The sequence below is a fragment of the Acomys minous genome (genome assembly GCF_964271855.1).
Source record: "Acomys minous genome assembly, chromosome: 16".
Lineage (NCBI taxonomy): Eukaryota > Metazoa > Chordata > Mammalia > Rodentia > Muridae > Acomys > Acomys minous.
Genome location: NC_140498.1, coordinates 77,984,251 through 77,998,972, shown reverse-complemented (window position 1 = coordinate 77,998,972; position 14,722 = coordinate 77,984,251). Strand labels below are relative to the sequence as shown.

The following is a 14,722-nucleotide window of genomic DNA, read 5'->3' as shown; positions in this document are numbered from 1 at the left end:
TAGTTTAAAGAAAAAGATAGAAAAGGAGGAGGAGGAGAGGAGGAGGAGGAGGGGGGAGGAGGATGTTCTTAATCTTTGGCCTATGTCATAGAGAGCACAGGTTTCTATTCCTAACCTTGGCTCCTCATCCCTAACTATCTTATCTCAGGGGTCTACCTACCTCCTAACTCCATCACTATAAAGCGTTTAACAACACTGATCATCCTGGAGGCTCAATGTCTTCCCTTCCCCTACCTCTTTGGTAATGGTCCCTTAAGTCTTCTTTTCCTGTTGTACCATCTCTACTTACGCCAAGAGGCTGTAGGGTTCCACTGTGGCCTCCCTTCTGTTCTCTGTCTCCGTGTCTCCCTGATTTCCCACCAATGACTCCTTATCCACTTCTCAATTGTAGTGGCTTTGACAATTTTGTGTTTATTACTTATGCCCGAATCCATGTCTCCTGCATGTGACTTCCTCAGAAGACATGCAAAAAAAAAAAAAAATGATCTACCTAAAATAAGGCACTGACAGACCAAACAATGGATCCCACACAAGTCCAGATTTGTGAGCCAATGAGTGTGTTGGGGTAACTTACAGGAGCAGGAGTGAATCAAAGGCAGCTGCATCACAAAAGACCCATCTCAGAATAGGTGACAACCCACAAAAATCTGTATCCCTGGAGCTCTCTGCCCAATTAGCAGGTATCTTCATGAAAGAGTTTTATGCCCCCCCCCAACAATGGTTTATTGCATACATAACCTTGAGGAGGAACTTTGTGGATCTTGTAAGTTCCATGAGTTTCCTGAACTTTGTAAATGTCCTTAGGCGTGTTCCCTCCATGCCTCAGAAGGTCATGTTGCAAGTCAGAGGACATAGATATATAACATATACATCTCATCCTTTTTCTGTGAAACAGAGTTTCACGTAGCCTAGGCTGGTCTTATGGAACGTGCTACGTAGGATGACCTGGAACTCCTGATCCTCCTGCTTCACCTCTGAAGCACTGGGGTTACAGGTGTAAACCACTATGCCTGCTTATATCCACACCAGTCCTAGCTTCAAATTTTCCCAGGAAACGCTTGCAAACACCAGAAATCCCAAGCTCCCCGACCAAACTCATTGCCTTCCCTCTGAATCCACTGAATCTCCCAAGGCAGGGACCCTAAGCAGTCACACTTCTCTCTCTTACTGCCTTCCTTGGTAAGCAGGAAAAAAAAATCTCCAAAATTAGCCAGAAGTTCTCACACAAGTTTGAATCAATCATTTTCTGATGAATTTCATTTCTTTAAAGGCATCAAAGATTTAAAATATATGACATGTTATGTTTGGCTGTAGCAGCAACATCAGCATTATTTTCTTACACATCCAGTGAAATGCAAATGTGTCTTTAAGCCCATTGGAGATGAGAAAACCAACAGAGAAAAACATGAGACTGTCCATATCAAATAGTTATGCTTCCATGTAGTTTACGAAGGGCTCCAGAGGTTTTCTTGATTGGCTAAAGAGCCGTTGCCTTCTCCAGACAACAATGATGGCAAAAGAAGATGCTGTGTTGCCACTTCTGTCTCTAAACCTTATAAAATATTGACAATGATGCATTTGTATGGGCGTGTCCAAGAGGCATCATACTGAATTATTAACCTCCTCTCTAAAAGATCATTAATACCTGCTTCCCACTGGACCAAAAACAAGATCTAACTAGGATTCTAAGGGAGAAATAACAAAGGATTATTGTTCTCTATATGGAAAACTGCATGAATAATTCATTTGCAGAAGTTTAACAGATTTCATTCACAAATACTGAAAGCTATTAATTCAAGGGTTTTTTGTTTTTTGTCTTATAAAAGTAGAAATAGACATATTTTCCAGTCCTAGAGATGGAAAGTGAATTGTACTTCTTAGAAGAAGGCTTTACCACTGAGCCATGCCCCCAGACTCTCACTGGACGTTTTCACAGCAAGTGCTCTACCTGTTGAAACCATACCCCTAGCCTGTCACTGGGGGGATTCTAGGCAGGTGATCTACCACTGAGCCACACCCTGAGCCCCTCACTGGAGGAGTCTAGGCAGGTGCTCTACCACTGAGCCACACCCCAGCCCCTCACTGGGGGATTCTAGGCAGATGCTCTACCATTGAGCCACACCCACAGCCCCTCACTGGGGGATTCTAGGCAGGTGCTCTACCACTGAGCCACACCCCAGCCCCTCACTAGGGGGATTCTAGGCAAGTGATCTACCACTGAGGTTTTCTTACCTCAGTTCACCCTTCCTGGAAATGTCCTCAGACTCTCCCAGAGGCATGTCTCTTAGTTGATTCCAGATAGCATCACACTGACAACCAAAATAAATCATCACACTATCTATATGTAAGCGTCACCTGCGGAGCTTAAAAATAACATCAACAGGGCCAAGGAGATGGCTCAGCAGGTAAAAGTGCTTGCAACACCAGCCTAATGACCAGGGTTGGAACCTTGGGACACATATTAAAGAGCTGGATGCAGTGACACACATCTGCAATCCCAGCGCTTCTTGAGGGTGGAGACAAGGGAATCAACTGAGAGCACATTGGACACAGAAACAAGAGAGAGCCTGCCTCAACAAAGAGGAAAAAGAGGACGTGTGCTTGAAAGTTGCTATCTGATCCATCATCTGACCTACAAGGTGTATGTATATGCACATGTGTGCAATGCACACATGCATGCACACATGCACACACATACACACATGCATGAACTATAATAATAGTAGCAGCAATAATAATGACAGTAACAATGATGAATGAAACTCAATTAATTAATTTAAAAAACAAAACTAGCCAATCAGAAACAATTTTCTATGTTGGCATGCATGATTCTTTAAAAGCTCCTCACTGACTCTGATACACTTCCAGTGCTGGAATACCTTTCTCGTCTCTATGACCTAGGCAAGGATTATCCAGGAACGATTCGCCCTGGAACTGCTGGACATGAGGGACAGCAGCCACTTCTCTAGCTATCCAGAGTGAGCCCAGCTGGCTATCCCCAGAAGACCACATACTGCGAAACTAGAAGAGAATTATTCATGGGACTCAAACCACCGAGAAACCTAACGTCTGCTGAACGGAAAGCTGGGAGTTCCAGTTCACAGGGATAACTAATAGTATCCTGCCTCACTTCCGGGCTCTTTATGACTCCCAAATGGGGACGTAGGTAGTAAAGCACAATACGGCTTATGAGCCTTCTGCACGACAATGAATTATTGTGTTGGAATAATGTTGTCGCCACTCTGGTGTGTGTGTGTGTGTGTGTGAGTATAAAATACAGTCAACATAAAAGCACAATAGTTGTGAGAAGGGAAAAAAAATACCCTCTTGTTAGACTCATTTTCAACTAGGAGTCGGGTGCAGCATCGTCATCATCAGAACCAGCCTGCGGACACCCACGTGTCACACCAGCCCAGCCTCGCAGCCCTGCGTGGCATTGTGAGTGAGGGCACAGCGAAGCTGCCAAGATAAGCGCTCCATGGGCGGCACTTGAGAGAAAAAGGTTTATTGTGCATATGAGAGGCAGGAAAACCAGAGACATGTCTGGGAGGAGGAGTACGATGACTACCTCTTGGGGTTGGGGGAATTGTAGAGAGGGAAGCAGCCTGGCTATAGGCAGTGCTGTCTCTCAAGAAGCCGAGAGAAGAGCAGAGAGAGGAGAACAAGTGGGAGACGGGGAGGTGAGGACTTGCCATTATAAAGAGAACCAGGAAGCTGCGGGGGGGGGGGGAAGGGGGGAGGGAAGCTGGAACAGCCTGGGACATAGCATGGCGAAGGGGGGGGCAGTGAGAAGGGTCAGAAGAAGGCTAGCATGGGGGCTGTGATATTCACAACAGGTGTGTGTGCTAATAGGGACTGGAGGAAGCTGGCGGTGAGGGTGGCCTTTCATATGTGACCGCAGATATGTGCAAAGGGAAGTCGTCTTTTCCGGCAGGCAGAAAACTGTTTTATACGTTTGTGAGGAATGTGTCAGCAGTCCTTCTATAGTCGTTGCCTTTTGGAGTTTGGGATCTAACAGGTTTGAATGTCAAAGTGTCCACCACAGGCTCATCCATGTTAACACTTGGCCCCCAGCAGGGGGCGCTGTTTTTTAAAAGGTTGTGGAACCTTTAGGAGGTGGAGCTTCACTGGAGGAAGTGGGTCCCTGAGGGCAGCCCTTGAGGCCTTACAGCCCCACCTCAATTCCTAACTGCAGAAACTATGGCCAGCTGGGCCATGCTCCTGCTGTCGTGTCTGTCCTGTGGTGATGGACCGTCCCTCTTCCTAAGATACAAGCTAATATATACCCTCATTTCCTTAGCTGCTTTATTCAGATCTTTGGCACCAGTAAGACAAGCAGTCTGGAAGCTTGTGTGTGTGTGTGTGTGTGTGTGTGTGTGTGTGTGTGTGTGTGTGTGTGTGTGTGCGTGCGTGCGTATACATGTAGAGGCCAGAGGACAACGTCCATGTGCTGTTTTACAGGAGCCATCCACTTTGCTTTTTGAAATAGGTTATGTCCTAGGGTTTCTATCGCTGTGATGAAACACAATAACCAAAGCAACTTAGGGAGGAAGGGTTTATTTCTCCTACACGTCTACATCAATGTTCATTATTGAAGGAAGTCAGGACAGGAACTCAAACAAGGCAGGGATCTGTAGGCAGGAGCTGATGCAGAGGCCATAGAGGGGTGCTGCTTACTGGTTTGCTCCCCATGGCTTGCTTAGCCTGCTTTCTTATAGAACCCAGGACCACCAGCTCAGAGGTGGCACCAACCATAATGGTCTAGGCTCTCCCCTAGTTGCTAATTAAGAAAGTGTTTTACTCCAGAAGAAGACCAACAGAGCCAATTAACTAGCATCCAGAGGGTCCTTGCACCAACCAAAGACCATGCATAGACTGGACCCAGGACCCCTACCCAAATGTAGTAGATGGGCAGCTCAGGCTTCATGTGGGTCCCCTAGTAAGGGGAGTGGTCTGTCTCTGACATCGACTCTGTTTTGCCTGCTCCCTTCTGGAGGGGCTGCCTTGGCAGGCCACTGGGGAAGAGGACGTGCTCAGTCCGGATGCAACTTGATGAGATGAGGGAGGGCGTTCTCCCCTTTTCTGAGGATAGAGGCTGGGGGTTGGGGAAGAGGGAGGGAGGAAGGGTAAAGTCAAGAGGGAGAGGAGGGAAGGGACTACTATTGGGATGTAAAGTAAATAAATAAATACACTTTAAAATTTGTCTTAAAAACAAAGAAAGAAAATGATCTACTTGCTTGCCTACAGCCCAAGCTTCTGGACGCATTTCCTCAAGTGAAGCTCCTCCCTCTCTGATAATTCTGGGTTATGTCAAGTTGATGTAAAAACTGGCCAGCACAGGGTCTCTCACTGGCCCAGAGCTCCCTGTGTAAGCTAGGCTGGTTGGCCAGGGGGCCCCAAGGATCCTCCTATGTCCACTTCCCCATGCACAAACTACCACTCTCATCTTAAAAAAAAAAAAAAAACCTTTCCTTTGATTTTTGAGATTATAATATAATTACATCATTTCTCCCTTCCCTACACTCCCACTCAACTCCCCATATGCCCCCTGACCACTCCTTCTCACATTCAAGACCTCTCCACTAACTGACATCACAAGCTGCCCTCAGATTTTTTTTTTTTTTTTGACAGCGGGTCCAGGAGAATGAGCTGAGGTATTTATGCTTGTACCGCAATCCCTACACGGATTGAACCGTCTCTTCCTCCCTGCAAGTTGCCAAATCAACTATAGCGTCTGTGGAGAGCCTCTATCTACAACTGCATCCATGAACTAAGAGGGGTGGGGAGTAGAAGTTCCAGGGACCAAAAGGTGGGGGCACAGCAGGGCTCCCACATGCTCAAGGGTAGCTCAGAACTGAAGGCCAGTGTGCCATAGGGGATCTTGTAGAGCCAGAGAAGAGTGCAGGGCCATACACACTGACCGAGGCCTAAAGACATGAAAAGACGCAGATGAGGTGGGCTCCCAGCTGTCCATCCTCCTTCTGCCTCTCACCACTATAGCCCTGGACCTTGAATATAAGCCCAAGGCAAGAAGAGACTCCAGCTAGAAAAAAATGAAGTTGTCTGCCACTTTGTGAAACGTGGGCTTCGGAGAGGGATGCCAAGAGAGGCGTCGGGGTGCAGGACTCTCCTCCCAGCACTGGGGAGCCTGAAGCGGTAAGGATGTATATTTCAAAGTCAACCTGGGCTACCTAGTGAGATCCTATAAAAAAAAAAGGGGGGGGGGGAGACAGAAAGAAGGAAGGAAAGAAAAATTAAATTCCATTACAAGAAAAATAAAAAATCGTTTCCCCTGGTAGGAATCTGTAACTGGTTTCATACCCGCTCATGGGCAAACTTGTGGAAATGTGTTCCGCCCTGGGGAAGCCTGCGGCTGTCGGGTTGGAATAATGATTTTTTTCTTCAGGGCTATGTCATTTGTCAAAATGTCATCAGCTCCAGTCCCAAGAAGGAGCCCAGTGCCAGAGGAAGCAGGAACGGACGGATGGAGCTGGAGGCTACAGGGGACTGCCCGGGTCTCAGGCCCCAAGCAGGGTCCTAGGTGGAGTTCTGCGTGCTGAGGCAACTGACCCAGCCACCCTGTGCCATGGTCTGAACTTGGCACCAGCAAAGGGCCTTCTACCTGAGAGCAGCACCAGTTCACGGTGCATAAACAACCCGGCCTGAGTCTGTGCAGAACTTGCTTGAGGGTGCAATACATCTTTGATGGCATTTTTTTTCCCCTTCAAATGTTTTTCCCCAACAGTTTCTTTCTCATCTTGGGCTCACTTGCTACTCAAAGGCTGTCCTCTGACACCACACCGAAGACATCTTTCCCCCACAATCCCTTGCATCTTTCCCCCCACAGCACCTAAGTTATACAACCACAGTTCTTGCCTCTCGCAGATGCATATACAGACCTCAGACTCAAATATGCAAACCTTGTATTGCTATCTCCCTGCTCTAGGCAGTATTAAGTCCCACTGACTTGGGTGTCCCCTGCTTTTACACTTCTTGGGTAAAGCAGCATAAAAAATAACGTATTCTGGCTCACAGTTTTAAAGTCTACAGTCTGTCATTACAGCAGGGGCATGGGGCAGCTGGTTACATTACATCCGCCCACAGTCATGAAGCAGAGACAGATCAGTCTGATACCCAGCTCATTTTTACCTTTTTATCTAGTCCAGGACCCCAGCCCACAGGGAGGTACTACCAACATTCAGAGTGGGTCTTCTCTGCACAATTGACTCAATCTAGAAATTCCTTCATAGGTATGCCCAGAAGTGTGTCTCCCAGGTGATTTCAAATTTAGTCAAGCTGACAACAAAGAGTGACCGTCATCCCAACCCCACCTCAGAAAATGACAGCAGCTCTACACTGTCATGAAGACCAGAGCCTGGAAGTCCACCTGCACCCAAAATGTTCAACCTTTGTCCAAATTAGTCGTACATCGTGCTTTCTCCCTTGCTCCTTGGCCACCACTCTAACCAAGCCCTTGTCATTTCTCACCTGCGTCATTATAAGAAGTGAGTACTCGGTGCGTTCTCCATTGGTTTCCTTTTTGAGACATTATCTCTGTGAACAATTTTTGTCAGTTTGACTCAACCTAGAACCACCTAGGAAGAGAGTCTCAACGAAGGATGGTCGATACCAGGTTGGCCTGTGGAGGGTTGAGATGGTTCCATTAATTGATGTGGGAAGACACAGCCCACTCTGGGTGGTACCATTCCCTAGGCAGGCAATCAGGGACCGGGTGAACGTAGACTATGCTGAGCGATAAACATGCATCCGTTCATGTTTCTTTCTGCTCTCGACAGAGGGAGTGATGTGTTTCAAGTAGCTATCTCAAGTCAAGCTACCTTGACTATGGTGAATGATAACCTGGAACTGTGAACTAAAATAAACCCTCAACCCTACCCACCCCCCACCCCCCATGCGTTGCTTCTTGTCAGGGTAATATATCACAGCAACAGACATGGAAGTGTAACAGTTTCACTATGGAGCCCACAAACTCATGATGTGCTTGCTTCGACTACTTAAGTACAAAGATACGCTGCAGACTCGGTATCACCACTTTAAAAAAAATGCATCACACTTAATCTATTTATTGTATGGTTTTGTCTTATGTATGCGTGTGTGAGTGTGGGGGTAAGGGTGCCACAGCTCAGCAAATACTAGTAAAGTGAAGAGATGGGAGCAGGCGTCTGTAGCTAGGTCCCTGGAGTCATGGCCTGGAGCTGGGGGCTTTCGGCACTTTAGGAAGTGGCTCTCTCCCAGAGCTGAACAAGGCAGCAATCCCATGGGAAACTGAGTACTAGCCTAGTGAATGTTCATCTTTGCTGACCGTCCTGACGCTCATGCCTCTTCTTACAGGTACTATTTTAAGAGACCGTTTGCAACTAGCTACTGTGATGACAGTGTCTCACCTATTTCCCGTCACTCTGGGACGCAGAGAACTGAGAAATGATGCGTGGTATAATTGCTTCCTTCAGTGTGGGGCCTCAGCTCTCTGAGGTGTATTATGTTCCACATGGAAAGGAACCCCCTGAGACAAACCACTGTCCCTGCTTCCTCCCCTGGAAAAGTCTGGTTCCTCCTAGTTGCTGACTTTCAGTTCCAGGTTCATAGCCACCAGGAGGAACCTGTCTCTGCCTCTCCCCTATGCATATTACAAACATATACTACCATGCCTTGATTTCTTTTCTGTTTCAACATGGGTCCTGGGAATTGAACGTAGGTCCTCATGTTTGCACCCTAGGCACTTGAACAGCTGAACATCTCAGGAGTTCTTTTTTTCTTTTCTTTTCTTTCTTTCTTTCTTTCTTTCTTTCTTTCTTTCTTTCTTTCTCTCTTTCTTTGAGACAAGGTTTCTCTGTGTAGCCTTGGCTGTCCTGGACTCACATTGTAGAACAGGCTGGCCTCGAACTCACAGTGATCCTCCTGCCTCTTCCTCTCAAGTGCCTCGAACTCACAGTGATCCACCTGCCTCTTCCTCCCGAGTGCTGGCACATAAGACATGTGCCACCATGCCCAGCTTTTCCCAGGGGTTCTTAATGCAAGGGGCCAGTGTCTTTTTTTTTTCTCTCTCTCTCAACAAAGTCTGGGAAGAGCAAACTCATCCTCGGCTCCCTCTTGGCATTCCAAACCAGCCTGCTGCTCCCACACACACAAGCCTCTTGGGCACTGGCTGGGATTATTTTCCAGCCACAGAGAAAGGGAGAAGGAAGGCTAAGGAATTCTCTTTCATTTCATTCTATCAATAACTGAGTAGCAAGGTCTGAAATATTGATGGACGCGGGTGCCGAGTGCATCCTGGCAGACAGAGGTGGGAGGGGTGGTCGTTTTCAAGTCGGCTGCCTTGGACCTTAACTGAGAAAATGGCTAAACGGTTTTGGGTGAGGAGGAATGAGCAAGATAAAGGCTGCTGTACGCATTTGTGACCTGCAAGAGATGCCTCGGGAGTCCGCGCTGCTTTCCTGAGGAGGTGTGGGGCGGCTCTCTTAGTTACTTAGTTACTTTTATGTTGTTGTGATACAGTATGATGGCCACAAGGCAACTCGGGAGAAAGGGGGTTTATTTTGGCTTATAGATCCAGAGGGATAGGATCTGCAGTAGCAATGTATCATTACATGGTAACAGGCTGGAAAGTGTGGTGGCAGCAAGAGGCGGAAGCTGGCTGCTCACATTGTATCCACACACAGGAAGCACAGAGAGAGAACAGGAAGTAGTGCCGGACTATAAAATCCTCAAACTGCCAGGTATGGTGGCTCATGACTTTAATCCTAGCACTTGGGAGAGGGCAGGGGCAGGCAGATATCTGTAAGTTGAAGAACCAGTCTGGTCTCCAAAGTCTAGGCCAGTCTGGGCTGTTACACAGAGAAACCCTGTCTTGAAAAAAACAAAAAACAAACAAACAAACAAACAAACAAAGTAAAATCCTCAAAACCTACCCCCACAGTTATTTGCTTCTTCCAGCAAGGTTCAGAGCCCTAAAGAGTCCATAACCTTCCCAAAGAGCGCCATCTACTGGGGACCAAGCATTCAAATACATGAGCCTATGCAGGACATTTCTCATTTAAAGCACCACTCAGCCTGGCTTACTGACAGGACCCTGTTGGTTCCCTAATTAGACACTATTACCAGTCAGTTCCATACATGAGCATGCACTGAAGCTAGTCCAGTAGATGGCGCTCTCAAAAAAAACCTCCTACACAGCCTTTAGAGGTGAAGCTCACTAGGGGCAGAACTTAGCTCCAGAAGAACTCTCTTTCTTTCAGCCATGTTGTAAGGGAGGCCCCCACCCCTAAAGATGAACCCCACCATACCTTCCTTGCGGTGATGGGCTGAGACTCTCTGCAACAGCAAGCCCAAAGACCCCCTTGCCCCCTACATTTATAAACTTAGGTTGTTTCTTACCATTCATTACCAACTATTTAAAATGTTTAATTATGTGTATGTGTGTGTGTGTGTGTGTGTGTGTGTGTGTGTGTGTGTGTTGGGAGGCATCTTGTGTGGGTCTGTGCACATAAGTGCAGTTGCTTGAGTTGCCCAGGCACAGGTGTGGCACTGAACTCAAAGGAGTCCTCTGTTTAAAGACAAAACAAAACAAACAAACAAAAAAAAGCATGCCCTCTTAGCCGCTGAGCCCTCTCTTCAGCCCTCGCTGCCCATTTTAACAATTGTAAGTGTACCCATGGACCAGCAGTATGGCTCAAAAGGCAAATTCAATTACCACTAAGCCTGGCACCCTGAGTTCAATGCCCAGAGCCCCCATAGAGGGAGGAGAGAACTGACTACCACAAGTTGTTCACTGATGACCACAGGTAAACTGTAATACACACACACACACACACACACACACACACACACACACACACACGCCTGTGAGTGCATATATATTTTAAAAATAAAAGGTGCCTTTAGATAATACTTTCAAAAATCTTTTTTCATTTCCAGTTCCCAGAAAGCCAGTGCAGTTCAGTTTCAACTTTCTCTCTCTCATGTAAATTATAATTAATTTCCTCTGACTTCTTGTTATTATATTCACTTGGCTGGTGAAGACACACATCTTCTGTATACATCTCAAGGACAATCGGACTGTGAGAGAATCTCTAAAGAGCAATTTCACATTTGATCCAATCAGGTCCCTGAGGCTTTCACTAGTCAGTACAAGTTTCATTTTATATTTGGATTTTGTTCTTTGTTTGTTTATTCTAGCACTGGAGATCAAATCCAGGGATTTATGTATGTTAGACAAGCATTCTATTGCTAAGTAACAACTCCAGCCTCTCACTGGGGGATTCTAGGCAGGTGCTCTACCACTGAGCCACATCCCCAGCCCCTTACTGGGGGGTTCTAGGCAGGTGCTCTACCACTGAGCCACATCCCCAGCCCCTCACTGGGGGATTCTAGGCAGATGCTCTACCACTGAGCCACATCCCCAGCCCCTCACTGGGGGATTCTAGGCAGGTGCTCTACCACTGAGCTACACCCCAGCCCCTCACTGGGGGATTCTAGGCAGGTGCTCTACCACTGAGCCACATCCCCAGCCCCTCACTGGGGGATTCTAGGCAGGGGCTCTACCACTGAGCCACACCTCCAGCCCCTCACTGGGGGATTCTAAACAGGTGTTCTACCACTGAGCCACACCCTAGCCCCTCACTGGGGGATTCTAGGCAGGTGCTCTACCACTGAGCCACACCCCAGCCCCTCACTGGGGGATTTTAGGCAGGTGCTCTAACACTGAGCCATACCCCAGCCCCTCACTGGGGGATTGTAGGCAGGTGCTCTACCACTGAGCCACACCCCCAGCCCCTCACTGGGGGATTCTAGGCAGGTGCTCTACCACTGAGCCACACCCCCAGCCCCTCACTGGGGGATTTTAGGCAAGCCTTCTAGCGCTGAGTCATACATCCATTTCCTCACTGGGGACCTTTGGCAGATGTTCTACACTGGCCATGTCCTTCATGGATCCCCCTACTGAGACTGGGGAGATGCTAGGGAAGCAAGCTACTGACGAGCCATGCTCACAGTTATTTCTGTGTTCGAAATCCTTACCCAAGGTGGCGAGACACAAGCTGAAGCATGTCCCGGCACAGCTGCTCTTCTGTCTTTCCACTCTGTCAATATTGAAGCCAAACAGTTTGAAAGTTCATCCCATAATGAGACAGTTGTGGAAAAGACATAGACAAAAGTCCCTCTCTCCACCTTAGCATTGGCCATTCATTTACCCCCTTACCACCCCAGGAAAGACCCACAGTCGCTCATTTTCAATTGGATGACATCATTACCAAAATAACTCTTTAGCAGTTGGTAATAAATCTCCTCTGGCCACTGTGGCAGACATGGTGAAACCAGTCCCAGCCTCTTCCGTTGGGGACCATGATGGCTTAGTCAACCCCATAGAGATGGGTCCTAATGTGCCTTCACGTAAGATACTCATGCTGGGCTCTGTGGGAGCCAAAGGTGGCCACGCTCACATGCTTATTTAGGCAATGAGCCGGACAAAATCTGGGGAAGATTTAGCCTGTCTGTCAAAGAGGGGAATAAAAGCTCATAGAACACTGCTTTCAGGCTGGGGATGGGGCTCAGCTGGTAGAGTGCTAGCCTCCAACACACAGGGCCCTGGGTTTGCTCTCTAACACTGTATACACCACACCTGTAGGTACACAACTGTGATCCAAGTACTTGGAAGACAGAGGTAGGAGGAGGATCAGGAGTTCAAGGTCAGCCTGAGCCACATATTCTGTATTAAAAAAAAAAAGATGATGATGATGATGATGTTGATGACGATGATAAAGAAGAAGAGGAGGGGGAGGGGAATGGAGGGGAAGGGAAAGAGGGAGACAGAAGAGGGGGAGAGAACTCTGAGGTAAGGACAAAGACATGAGGATCAATGGGGCTTGCTGGCTGTCAGCCCAGCATCTAGTTGATTGGAGACTATCCCAAGGCTGAGAAGGATAGAGCAGGACACTTGACATCATTTGGCCTCCTTATGTGCACATGACTGTATATAACCCACATATACACACATGCATATACACTGTACACACACACACACACACACACACACACACACATACAAAAGGAAAAGAAAGGACGCCCATATCTCAAGGTGTAGCCTAGAACCCATATTTGGAGGACATCAGATCAATGTACTGATGGTGTGTGGCCTTCCAACAAGGTTGTCATCCACAGGGAACGAACGAAGTCTGAGAAACCCATCTGCACACTGAGGCACCAACATTTGGAGTCACTCTTGCACAGGATGAACCTCTCAGCTGGAATTTCAGGAAGATGATGAAGAGAAGGGATCAGAATGGGGAGGGGAGGGAGGAGGGAGTGGGACAGGGAGGGGTGGGGCGGGGCAGGGCGGGGACTAGGAGCCAGGAAGAACAGCCTTCAGTGATGCAAATTCTTCTCTGATTTCAAGAGTCGTGGCATTTCACACTCCATATTCCTCCATGCAGATATTCCTTCTGTGTGAGCCCCCTCTGGAGGAGGAACTCCTCAACTTGTTCCTCGTACCAGTCCCTCCCTATCTCCCCAGCATCTCAACAGGAAGGGAAGTCAGACGGCAAAAGAACACTAGCCAAAAGGTCCCACACATTATTATTATTATTATTATTATTATTATTATTATTATTATTATTATTGTTATTATTATCATCATCATCAACTAAAAATGGAAAGGGAAATTTTAAGGCTGGGACGTTGAGTTAGTTTTGCAGTCAAACTCTCTACCCAGAGCCTGCTATGGCTTTCCTTTCTCTTCCACCCTTCATGGAAATAGAAGATGCAGATGCTGCAGTTCAGCGGGGGCCCAGCTCATGCCCCGAGCATGCGCAGTGGGCACTGGGCTGCGGGGGCCCAAAGGGGATGGTCCAGATGGTCCTTGGCTCAAGGAAGACGGCTGATATCAGCAGCCTGTCTGCGGCAGGGTGGAAATGGGAAATTGGGGCCACGAAATAGATTTGTTCTTGGCTGACCCTCAGCCCTCCTCTGGTAGCTTAATTTTAAATTTAAGATGGAAAGTTGTCTCAGAGAGGAGAGACCTACATATATCCTTGCTGCGGCTGACATTCGGCAGCTGACCTCTGCCAGAGGGACATGTGGGGAACCCATGCCCTTTAGAAGAAGAGGTGACAGTGACAAGCAGCTGTCACAGGAGGCCCTCAACCTCTCCACGGGGGCAGAGGAGCCCAGGCCAGGCCAGCCGTCTCAGCGGATGACTCACAACTATGGGTCAGCAGAATGAACCTATCTGGTGAGGGTCAAGTGACTAGACAGATCTGCATGGCCTTTGAGGCCCCGCTGTGAGGAGCTTTCTGGCAAGGAAGGCTGCATTGCCGTGCTCTACCAGTGCCAGCTGAGGTCCTCTGCGTCCCATGGGTCTCTGCATCCCTCAGGGTCAAGGCTCCAAGTCTTCCTATTAGCTGCCATTCAAGAGGTCCATAGAGGCCAAGTGTCTTTCCTAAGAGCACCCAGAAAAACAAAGGCTAAGAATTGAGTATGCAGCTCAGTTGGTATTTGTCCAGTGTGCTGGGTTTGAGCCCTGGTACCATAAAAAAAATCCAGGGGTGGTGGTCAACAGTTATTAGCACTTGGGAGGAGAGGAAGAAGCTTAGGGGCAGCCTAAGCAACATACTGTACCAAAAGATAAGGAGGAAGGATGCAGGAGGAAGGGGAGGGTGGAGGAGGAAGAAAAGGGGACAAGGCTCAGTGGTTGAATGCTTGCCTAGGA

General features: G+C 47.9%; 1 long non-coding RNA gene across 1 annotated transcript; it reads right to left on the bottom strand.

The window, feature by feature from the left end:
* Window positions 1–296: 296 nt before the first annotated feature.
* Window positions 297–12,102, bottom strand: LOC311586516. The gene is made up of 3 exons (XR_014775551.1): window positions 12,037–12,102; window positions 7,489–7,639; window positions 297–449 (listed from the first exon to the last, which is right to left on the bottom strand). It is a non-coding gene; the product is annotated as an uncharacterized lncRNA (long non-coding RNA).
* Between the last annotated feature and the right edge of the window lie 2,620 nt (window positions 12,103–14,722).